This window comes from Hesperophylax consimilis, chromosome 25 (genome assembly GCF_061612785.1).
Source record: "Hesperophylax consimilis isolate HC1 chromosome 25, BYU_Hcon_1.0, whole genome shotgun sequence".
In the NCBI taxonomy this organism is placed as follows: Eukaryota; Metazoa; Arthropoda; class Insecta; order Trichoptera; family Limnephilidae; genus Hesperophylax; species Hesperophylax consimilis.
The window spans coordinates 11,244,747-11,257,492 of record NC_142860.1 but is presented as its reverse complement, the minus strand read 5'-3'; the positions used below and the strand labels follow the sequence as shown (position 1 = coordinate 11,257,492).

The 12,746-nt window shown below is 33.2% G+C and overlaps 1 protein-coding gene and 1 long non-coding RNA gene across 4 annotated transcripts in view; both read right to left on the bottom strand.

Annotated features, from left to right (window-relative positions):
* The window catches only part of ETHR (ecdysis triggering hormone receptor), a 465,888-nt gene that overhangs the window by 217,558 nt on the left and 235,584 nt on the right, over positions 1-12,746 (bottom strand). The gene's annotated exons all lie outside the window — the stretch shown is intronic.
* On the bottom strand, positions 398-1,742 carry LOC149411527 (uncharacterized). Its single transcript, XR_016304805.1, has 3 exons — positions 1,630-1,742; positions 618-862; positions 398-508 (listed from the first exon to the last, which is right to left on the bottom strand). It is a non-coding gene; the product is annotated as an uncharacterized LOC149411527 (long non-coding RNA).

The following is a 12,746-nucleotide window of genomic DNA, read 5'->3' as shown; positions in this document are numbered from 1 at the left end:
ATTATTGTTATTTTTGTTACTATCCCTGCTATTATTGTTTCTATTTTATATTATTACACTTATGTTACAAGTTATTATTTGTAAAAGCCCTAATAATAATCAAATCATATTAACTTGCACCCGCCGGGGTTTGAACCCGCGACCTTCGGATCTGTAGTCAAGAGCTTTACCCCTAGACCACGGAGGCTGATAAAGTCGACTTTGAAAAATTGCTCCATGGGGGTAGGGGAATGGAAGGATAGCTACATAAAATACGAAATGAAACAATCAATTTGGCTAAGAAAATGTCCCGAGGAATATATTATTGAAAATGATATATAAAAGGTATATTTGCGCCAGCGTTTTGGTTCAGGGCCGGCCATGTCTGTGACTCCAGTTCCTTCAGCTGAATGTTGGTCCTGGACTCGTCTTCCATTAACCTGACCATACACTCCATATTCTTAGTGTGCCCCAGGTGCATTATTTTTGTCGTTTCTTCCAATAGTAAACAGTACGTAGAAGTGACTTTCTGAAAAAAAAAACATTAGACGCTATGAATTACACCCTCAGGTTGGAAATTTAGATTATATTTAGAAAATTGGAGTTTATTTGCCTACTTAGCATTACTAGGTACATACCTAAAAATATCTATTTTTATCTGCATACGATTGACGGCGGGTTTCTGCTCTTCTTTGGTTATCAATCCATGTTTTCAACTGCTGTGGCTGCCGGTTTTGTAGCACTGCATTTTCCATTATTGCTTTATGACAGTCATTTAATGAGGGCAATTTTTTTAGAGCTTTAAAATCACCGAAATATTTTGAAGCTGCTTTTCTTTCTTCTTCGCTCCATTTCACTCTTTTAGTTTTTCCGTAGGGAGATGCTGAAACACAAAAATAAAATGAACATTATATTTTTAGTAGATACTAAAAAGGAGTGTTAGCGGTAAGTAAAAGACGATGCCTACTAAAGATCGGTTAAAAACAAGGCTTTTGTTTCATGAGTAAAATGTAGGAAGGAAGAAATTAATAATTCCTAAATCTTTAACTTTGATAAATGAAATTGAACAAAATTTTAAATATAAAAGCCTCAATTGAAAAATTATCTAAAACTACAATAAGATTCCATATTTGTTATTATATTTAAAAATTCGTGGTTTTCCTTTATCGATAAATGGTTCATTTTTCTTATCTATTTTCTTATTATTTACAATATTTTATTGCTTATAATATGACTTTTATTTGAGCAGGAACTCCTTCACCAAACACAAGAGTTTATTTATTTATTTATTAACGCCCTATTGGGCTTTTACATATCGATAACATTTAATTAAATTTAAAACAACAGTAAATCATAAATATCAAAATTATTGAAAAATAATGCATAAAGTACAATAAAAATGTTAAGTTATTATCAAAATGACAAAAAAATTTATATATGAGCAATAAAACATTGAAAGTGTACTGATTACTCGTTATTTACGCCTAGAAAGTGCTCAACTCATTTACATTTTAATGTTTTCTCAAGTCGTAGCACTATACTTTTCAAAGTATAGTGCTACGACTATATATGGTGATATACGTATATATTATATAAAATAATATATTTGGTTCACATCTCTAATTATGACTAGGATCCAAAAAGACTTACTGCTGCGCCGTTTTTCACCGGATTCATTAAATGACCGTGTTGTATCCACTGAGGTATCCGCATTCTTCGGCAGGCATCCATGTTCTGTATTATTCATATTTTCATGGCTTGATCCAGGAAGATTGAAATCTGAACATGATGTTTTAGCACATCTCTTCCGTGTTTCAGTCCCTGGAATAAATAAATGGTTTATGAAATGATCAAATAATCTGCTGTTAATAAATCTGCCTGTGATATATCCCCGATAAGTCCTGCATTATGTACACTACTGACCATACTACAGGTCTAATTTGAAATTTTTTCGTGACTGGTCCCAACTATCTGGAACCAGTGAAACAATGGCATCCACAAACGGGGAATGTTGTGAGGCTGAAGGCAGTGGGGAGGGAAGAGATGGGAAAGAGGAAGATACGGAAGTGCCTAAGGGAAGGAAGTGGTATTCAGATCTGGTCACCAAATACGGATAAAACCATTTCAAGCAACGTTTCAATTCTGGATTCTTTCACCAGGGCGATACTGAAAGGATCCACTACTCTGGAATGTGCCACAAATGTACAATACATTATTTTAAATTAATAAATTATGAAGAAAAAAAATTGATTGAATAAAATTTACTAGCAAACCCGGGGATTTGAACCCAGGATTCTTAGCGGAGGATCATATTATCCACTCAACAAGAGAGGCCATTAAGGAGACCTGACACCTATGACTATTTTTATATCATTATTTTGTAAGCGATCATCCAGAATTTGAGTGGGTACAATTACACGTACTCCCGAGAGAAATAATGCTATTCAAAACTCACATATTTGGTCCGATCCAGGTGACTCCGTGCCATCCAAGTGACTAGTGGAAGCCAGGGAACTCGTTAGACTATGATTTTTTACGATTTCAGACTCTTTAGGGAAACTGATATCATAATCTGATTCATCTTCATCTGTTGCATCTTCACCCATCGCAGCTTCCAATAATTTGGATACATTAGTGACATCTCTGATGGTTACGGGAATTCTGTATATTTCTTTGTGAATTTGCTTGCTATGACCCATAAAGTTTGCAAGATCCGATACTTCCTCATCTTCGATTCCCAGCATCGCTATGTGTGTGGCTATATGTTTGCGTAGAGTTGTGCCTCGAAGTGTGGAAGGGAATGAAGCTCCACATTCCTGAGAAAATAATCTCAGAAGTTCACATGCCCGCAAATACGGCTTTTTTACCCCATTATTTCCAGTATTCGGTACGCTGAAAATAAATTCATTATCTGGTTGCACGCCAGCCTAATGGCGAAATTTGAGTATCAGCTCAATTGATTTTATCAAAAATGATTTTAATAAAACAGGCACAGTTCTTCCCAATTTACCTCGAAGAGTAATTCGTACAAATTGTTGTGCATGATTTCTGTGTTCTTTTGACATTTGACTGAATAGATGAGTGTTTACATCGATTGCTTCCTGACATTGAAAATCCGACAGAGTTATTCTTTCAATTTCTCCAGCACGTCTTCTGTTAAATATCATGACAGATATCAAGGTAGCTTCGCACAATGTTTTCCAAGCATTGAAGTCGAAACCTTTTTCTAAAGTCTCAGTACAGGTAGAACATTTTCTTTTTAGATAATTATGTAAGAGTCTAATATCATCCTTTGAGGGAAGAATTACTTGTTTTAATCTTCTTAGTTTGATTTGATCCTCTATTGCAGGCTTGTTTATAAGTACAGGGACTTCTTCCTCGAAGAGGACAAGAAAATCTTCCGCCATTTTTTTTTTCCTTCATTTTGTTTTTTTATGCATTCTGCACGTAGGCAATGTGCCAGCTTTTTTAGTAGTGTTGTGAGATTATTGGCAACGGCTGGAGTTTTGAACCACATGGTCAATCTGTCCCACTTAGCACATTCTCGAAGGGCGCTGATTGATGAATCAAAATTTTTTGGTTGAAATATAGATGCAAAGTCACTTATTTCCTTATTGATCTTTTTAATCGCCATTTTAAACCTTCCTAGCAATCTCAGGTGGGCTCTTATCATGTCGTGTTGGTGGGTTTTGTACTTTTCACACAGTTTATTTCCGAACACAATTAGAAGTTCGTCATACTGAATGGATTTTGTTATGGAATCATCTCTCAGTACGGGGAAAACTGTATATCTAAGTATGTCGTTAGCTCTGTGGTGCAAGTAACCGGTTAGCCGTCTCCCCATTATTTTTACTATACGTGATCCTTTTTTATGCGATTCATTGCATTTTTTGTAATGAAGACGTAGAGTACGTTTAGAAAAGAAACCTTTGCAGTTAGGGCAACATATGTAATCTTGGGCATTGTTGAGAAAAGTTTGCTGGCGTTGCCTAGATGTAATTAAAACACCAGTGTTCAATTGGGAATTTGTGTTATGAATAAAGTTTGACCTTTTTCTGATGGCATCAATGATGGAAAGTCTTTCATGATTTCCCTTTGGAAGATTTATGAATTTCTGTATGTCTTTTTCAGTGTTATGTTTTAGTTCCAAATGCCGGGCGAACTTTGACTGTAATGTATTACAGTAACAACAAAAAAATTTTTTTTTTCCAGAGGGATTTACTGTAAGTTTGCTTATATCGACCACAACTTTTATATCTAAAGTAGATTTATTGAGTAAAGATGAATTTACATTTTCAAAATGTTTAGGTCTTCCGTCTGTTCTGTCAGACCCAAAATCAAGAGGTATTGAAATGGTGATTCCTTCGTCTTTATTTAAGTTATGGTTTGCAATAGTACTTGGCAGAATAATTTGATCGATAGTGGTTTTTGGATTAATTGGAGTTGAATAGACTGGTGACAAAACAAATTTGATTAGGTACCCATTTAAAAAATACATTAGTTAGATATAAGTAAGTATCAGAAATCAGAATATTTTAAGAATCGAACTTACCTTTTATCTCTCGCAAATCATTAATTTTTTCAGGTAAATTTTCTGCCGTGGGCGAGGGCGATGTAGTGTCGACTGAGTCAATCCCAAAATCATGAGGTGTTAAAATGATAATCTCTCCGTTTTGATTAAATTTATACTTTGAGGAATTTGGGAGTATAATGTGTTCGGTAATTGTAATTTTTTTGTTTGGATTGACAGGAGTTGAACAGACTGGCGTTCCTAAATAAACAGTAAAAATATAATTATTATCACAAGGTACCTGGTAATATTCAAAATTGACACTAGTATTGGTATTGCGAATGGTAAAATTATTGTAAGCCAGCAGGCGTATGCTTCAACAAAAGAACTTTGATTATGTACTTATTAAAAATATATATACTAGGTAGCTATAGGTAAGTATTAGAAATAATATTTATAGAACCGAACAAACCATTTATCTCTTGCAAATCATAAATCTTTTCATGTACAGGTAAGTATTCTGCCATGGGCGGTGTAGTGTCAATTGAGTCATTCCCAAAATCATGAGGTGTTAAAATGGTAATTTCACCGTTTTTGTTAATGATATGCTTTGCATTACTTTGGGACACCACTTTTCCCCAATACCACTGGCCATCTTTCCATAAGGCTTGTGTACGTACACCGGGAACAGGATTTTTTATTAGGATTAGTTTATTATATTTAGGATTAGTTCTTTTTAAGGTTGCAAGAACACCATCCTCAAACAAAAATTGCAAATTGGTACCGTCATCGTCACCTAAAAGAGCATTTTTTATGAACACATTTTTGATTGCTACTATCAGAGATAACAATAACTACAATAAACATGCTTGGCTTTGCTTGGCTTGGCTCGGCTTGAGAACGGCTGCGCGGACTTTATCATACAAAGCAAACATTTGGAATTGAGGTCAAAATACCCAATTAAACTAAATAATACGTAGTTTTTAAAATGCAAATTCACTTTGTTTGCACCATTTATTTTAACAAAATTTTCAACATATTTCAGAAGCAATGGTTTCTTCATTAGGATAAAGTGAAATTTACGAAAAAAAATAATGAAAGGCAAACAAGTATAGACAGCAAATATAAGTTATCATAGACAAAACATTGAACATTTTAGTGATTAATTAGTTAAAGGTAAGATCGTAAAAAACAATTATATGAAATAAAAATTAAAAATTATTATTTAGGTAATTAATTGAATTTATATATTAAAAAAATTTATAAATATAACTATAAGAAAGGAGTAACCAGAATGTCTAAGTAACAAAAATAAATTAATATAAATATTAATATGATAATAAATTTAGGAGACAGCTATTTAAAAAAAGGTTATTAATAATATTTAATTTACTAATTACTATACTAATTGTAAACCCACTATATTTGTAAGTAATTTTTTTAAGCTTTATGAATGAAAAAAATGGTTTGTTTCAAAAATGCGGTTAGCAAATTCCGAATAATAGTTATTATTTAAGCATCCTAAGTGCTCCTTCTAGCCCAGTCAATGAAGGTTTTGTGTCGGAACTAATTCCCCGGAAGCTGAATTTTTCACAAATGTTAGAAGACCTTTAGACATGTATTTTTACAAAAGTCCCCGACTTTCCCTTTTGTGCTTCCTTCCCCACCCCCTCTTGAATATATTTTTCAAAGCCTTTCGGAATACGCTAATATCTCCTTAATGGTTTTATTAAATCAGATTATTTATTTTTTTTTTAGTTTCTAATTAGTTATTATAAAAAATTGTGTTCTTTCATTTTTGCGAGAAAAGCTATACAATCTCTACAATTTATTAGTAAAGGAAAAATATCAGTTTTTAAAATAGTATTTCAATATATATTTGCACATAACTTTTTTCTGAGCCTGTTAACGAAAAAAAATAAAACAACAAAACTTGTAGACAATATTTTTAGCTATAAAATAATGTACATAATGATGGGTTTTAATTTATAATAAGGCACGTGGGCTGTTAATAAGGAGCACGGCGCGCGGCGGCTCGAACGCCCAACGGTTCGCGGCGCAGCGAGAAATTACTAAAACCTAAGGAAAGTAATGATTGATTCAAGTACCTATTTGTTTTAGTTTTATAACAAATTCATCTTACGTTGAAGAGTTTTATTGTAATTTACCAGTTTTAGTTCGGAGGGGGGGGGGGGGAATATAAATATTTTCCCCTGCCCAATGAAGCGCTTTCATTATCCACCAACCGCCGTGCCCCGGTCTGGCTAAACAGTCATTATATTGTATAATTGTTTGTAACTTATTATTTAAATAAAGGTATGTGAGAAATTTATGGGAATCATTTTACGCGTCCTCAACAGTAACCCACATGCTCCAGGGACATGAATATTCTCGGGCAAACAGAGCCTACACTTTAACAGCAGCGTCTCTTGTCCACGTAATGAGAGAAGAATACCAAGTTATTGATGTGAAATAAAGACAAATAGAAAATATGCATCAAGATATAGTTACGTGGAAAAAGATATGAAGGAGGTTAATAATGATGACAATCTAAAAGAGACGATTCCATATACTCAAGCAAGTGAAGACAGGATTAAGGAATCATCGAGTAGGACTGCCAAGCTGTGGCTTTACCTTCTACATTGCATCGACCTCATGCTTAGATTTTTATTTGCAGAGAAGTCCGGGAATCGGAAAATGCACCTAAATACCTACTATTGTCGATATGCTTCCATTTTTCCACTCCGCAGGACATTTACAATATTTAAAATCAGCACATATGTGCGTTCAAAGTATGTTGCAACTCGAATCAAGAATAACTAAAGAAGAATATAAACTATTCACTGAAAATGGGTACTTTACAATTAGAAGAAACGACAGATATTGGTTCGTTACGTGGACGGACATGATCATCGAGCAGTGTCTCATGCGACCAATGAAGTCAGTAGGAGGTTTGACACATGGGCGCGGAATCACTGACAGCGCTCTGTCAAAGTGGAAACTTGGAACCACTTACTGCGTGAAAGTGCAAGAGAGCATTGAAGAATTCATCGGTATAGAATTTCATTTTACTGAACAGCATGTTGAGCTGCGCGAATCACGGAAGAAAGGGGATGAGCTAGATATAGGAAAATATACATCATGGCTAAGACAGCACAGCCCGTTCACCAAGCTCTCAGGGGAGCTGATGTCTTTATCTTCAGGGTTTGTTTCAGATAAAAGTGTCAATTGTGATAACGCTTATGAGGTGAACCTGGCAGCTATGCAAAAAATGAAAGGATGTAATTTTGGAGATATACGACTGAAAAGGAAAGACATGGTGACTATCCAGCAAGATTCAAATCCGCAACTGTTAGGACGAGGACAAGTTGCAGTAAACCCCCTGCAGCTATTTAACAGAATACTGTGCATTAGTGATAGTTCTAGTAAGCTTTAGACCTACTTAGGATATGAATTGGCTTCAAGACCCCCTCTATTTTTGATGAAGTCTCCCTTCGTAAAGGAACAAAATCATGTATGGCGAAAGTATTTAGCGAAAGTATTCATGACGAAGTTGATTTGGAAAATGCTGCAATAGTCATCGATGGGGGATACCTCCTACACTATGTTGTTTGGCAAACTGAAACTACTTACGGAGACAAAATTAAATCATACTCACGTTTCGTCCATACTAAATTTGCAAACATTCTATTGTCGTTTTCGATGGATAACCTGAAGAAAAAACTATAAAATATGAAGAGCAAAGACGAACTCATCGTTAGATATTGAATTAAACTTCATTACACGTTGTTTGACTAATAAGGAAGCTTTCTTATCTAATAAGAATAACAACAAAAATAATGATTGAAGCACTGTGTTATGAATTTAGTGAATCTGGTTTGAAAATTGTCACGGCCGCGGGTGATGCCGATATTGACATTGTACTAACCGGCATCGAACAACTCAACATCTTCTCAAAAGTGATCGTTGTTGGCAAGGATAGTTATCTTTTGGTATTACTTGTACGTCTTGCTCCTGAAGGAAAATCTATTTTTTTCTGTAAAGAAGTTGGTGGAAAGGCCCCTTCAAGAACTTTCTACATCATAGAAAAACCTATAATGTTACATAAAGATATTTGAAAACACATGCTATTTACCCATGCCATTACGGGCTGTGATACGACCTCATCTTTATATGGGTTAGGAAAGATAAAAGCTGTTGACATGATGAAAAACAATCCCGAAGCAAAACGCGCAGCTGAGGCATTTCTGGAAAAAGGTGCAACTGAAGAGAACTTGTTTCAAAATGTAGAAAAATTCGTTTTTGCCATGTATGGTCTTGGTAGCTACTCTAATTTAAAAGAAGCTCGATACTTTAAGTTTACCAGACTAATTTAAATCTAAATTTGACTTGGCAAAACTACCACCGACTTCAGAATCGTGTCAGCAACATTTGTTGACAGTTTATTTGCAAGTACAGTTTTGGTTAGGAAACAAACTAAACACTATAAACTGGGGATGGAGGTATGAAAATGTAAATGAAAATGGTGGAAAGAAAAAAAAATTGAAACCATTTGCTCCTGATGACCTTCTTTCTATGGTGTACTGTTCCTGCAAGTCTGGATGTGGAAATTACTGTGACTGCAGAAAATCTGGATTTACCTGCTCTACCATGTGCTACAACCGTAACGGATTATCGTGTCTGAACACACCCCAGTATGACGAAGAAATGGAAGACTCTCTTGACTAGAAAGTTATTTGAATATTTGCCTAATTAATATTGATAAGTATGAGTAATATAATTTATAAACCGTTTTGTCATTATAATATTTTATAAGGTATATTTTAAGAAACTTGTTTGAAACTAAACCATTTTAGATCCATGCACTATTTTAAGTGATTTGTTGTTTCGGTATTTTATTGTTGATAGGTGCACATAATAAAACAAGTGAGAATTTCCACAAAAGATTTTTTAGAACTTCGCCATAACATAAGGTCTGCAATATTTTAATGTGGTGAAAGGATAGTCCCACGATGTCGTAGGTGTTTTTGGCTTATTTCACATAATTTTATTTAAATAATAAGTTACAAACAATTATACAACATAATGACTGTTTAGCCAGACCGGGGCACGGCGGTTGATGGATAATGAAAGCGCTTCATTGGGCAGGGGAAAATATTTATATTCCCCCCCCCCCCCTCCGAACTAAAACTGGTAAATTACAATAAAACTCGTCAACGTTAGATGAATTTGTTATAAAACTAAAGCAAATACATGAATTAATCATTACTTTCCTTAGGTTTTAGTAATTTCTCGCTGCGCCGCGAACCGCTGGGCGTTCGAGCCGCCACGCACCGTGCTCCTTATTAACAGCCTACGTGCCTTATTATAAATTAAAACCCATCATTATATACATTATTTTATAGTTAAAAATATTGTCTACAAGTTTTGTTGTTTTATTTTTTTTCGTTAACAGGCTCAGAAAAAAGTTATGTGCAAATATATTCTGAAATACTATTTTAAAAACTGATATTTTTCCTTTACTAATAAATTGTAGAGATTGTATAGCTTTTCACGCAAAAATTAGAGAATACAATTTTTTAGAATAACTAATAAGAAACTAAACAAAAAATAAATAATCTGATTTAATAAAACCATTAAGGAGATATTAGCGTATTCCGAAAGGCTTTGAAAAATATATTCAAGAGGGGGTGGGGAAGGAAGCACAAGGGGGAAAGTCGGGGACTTTTGTAAAAATACATGTCTAAAGGTCTTCTAACATCTGTGAAAAATTCAGCTTCCGGGGAATTAGTTCCGACATTGGGTCTTTTTTTCCCTTCATTGACTGGGCTATTCAATATACAGGGTGTCCGGGGGTAAAGTGAATTAAGAGGTGATTCTACATGATGTGCAAGAAAAAAAGATAAATAACTTTTTTCGAAATTCCGGCGTTTTAAGGTAGTTTTAGGCAACAAGGTTGAATTTTTTGTATGGAAAAATAAATATTCTTCTATGGAAAAATATTTTTGTATGGGGAAAAAAATGAAGGAATTTCGAAAAAAGTATTTTATCTTTTTTACTTCTACCATCACGTAGAATCACCTCCCAAAGTTAATACACTTTACCCCCGGACACCCTGTATAATATATATTTTTAATTTGAATGAAATGAAAACAATTCGCTTTATGTACACCACTTATATAATCAAAATTATCAACATGTTTCGAAACCGATGGTTTCTTTGTCAGGATTAAATCAATTTTAAAAAAAATAGCAGGTCTAGACAAATAAGTAACAATAGGCATTAAAAAGAGTGATGATTACTTATTTAAATGTATCTTAAAAATAATGAGTAAAAGAGTAACAAAGATGTCAATATAACAAAAATAATTATTGTTACGTATTCCGCTTCACGCTTAATACGGAATATTTCACTTTCAAATAAATGGATTTAGCTTTATTATTACAAAGGACTACTAATTATGCCCGGGGAGTTCAAATTGTTCATTCACGCGATATGTCAATTAGTATGCGGCGCCGTGGTTCAAATAAAAAAATCAACTACATTCACATAAAAAACGAACTACATTAATATAAAAAATTAACTACATTCATAAAAGAAAATGAACTATATAAGTTGAAATTTATTTATAATATCGAAAATAATTCATGTCAAGATATTTTAAAAAGGTATGAGAATAAAATCAAAAAGCAGTCTATACAAACCTAGCGTAGCCCACAAACAAAATGTGATATAACTCTAAAGGGGATGCGTTATAAAGGGTTTGCTACTTCCAGCAAATTACATTTTATTTGAATTGAAATCTCGTGAACAAATGGAACATGGCTTTATAGTTTTGGTCGAACACCGGTGGTGAAATAAATTAAACAAAATTAAATGTGTTTATTTTTCGTTTTCCCCGACATCGATAGTCACTTTTGGTAATAATATAACTTAATTCAAGTATACATTCAAAATAAACATTCCATATTTACCATAAAGCAGAATTCGTAACCTTTACCCAAAAATAAATTATAATTAATACATAATATGTATTAATATGAAAATAAATGAAAGAGATTGCTATTAATACGTGGTTATTTATAATACTTAATTGATTGTTAACACATTTTCTAATTTCTAAATTTTCTATGTTATCTTAAATTAAAACCTGAATAAAAAAATGGTACAAATGTGTACTAGAAATTTGCTTAAGGTACCTGTTGATTAAAAAATAATTATTTAGTTTGGTTGTAAATTTCGACCTCAAATCCAAAATAAAGTTTGATAAAAACTTGACTTTTATTCAAATTACCTAAGTTGAATCAAAGTGTTATTTAGCAAAGTTTTCCAGTTTTACTTACGAATGCTACACAAATACGCATAATTATCAAAAACAAGGTTCTTAGTTTGAATTTCTCAAATAAACACAAACCAAGAACTTAAAAACCTTTTGTTTAAATACGAATGCCACACAAATACGCATAATTATCAAAAACAAGGTTCTTAGTTTGAATTTCTCAAATAAACACAAACCAAGAACTTAAAAACCTTTTTTTAAATAGGTTTAAACGTTCTTAGTTTGGCATTTTTAAAATAATTGTGAGTGCCTTTTTTAAAATAATGTATGTAGAAAGTGTATAGGGACAAATAAAACATTTGCGGGAAATTTACCTGTTTAATAAAATAATAAATATAATAAAAAAAGTTAATTTAAAAAAATATATATATATTAATAAGAGATAATGTAAATATAAATAATTTTTAAAATACACCTAATAATAAAAGATTAAAAAAAAACTTAATAATACTAATAAAGCATAGATAATTAGGTACATACCGTTATATCTTCTCATACGTGTTGCCATCACGTTCCCTTCAAATAACGAATGATCCTTCAACCACGGGAAACTTTTGACGCACTGTGTTTGAGTTTATTTAAAGCCAAGGGCTCGGAGATTTAAATACTTGTAATTAAATAGAAGATTACTTCGTAAGGAGGTGAACAGAATTTGCCGACTAATTACTGACCCCTCATCGTGGCCCTTTAAATACACTAAAGCGTGATTGTGTGAGTTCTTTGGTATAACACTATTGGCCGAACGAAGCCTTGAATGAGTGAGTGCATATTTGACGCAAAAGTATAATAGGTATATGGAGTTCGCAAAGTAATTTTACTGCCGTAAATCTTTTTCATGATGAAACTTGTGCGTGGTAATCCTTCGCAAACCAAAAGAGGAATTACTAAAGAAGTGGAAACTTTCATGAATTGAAAAT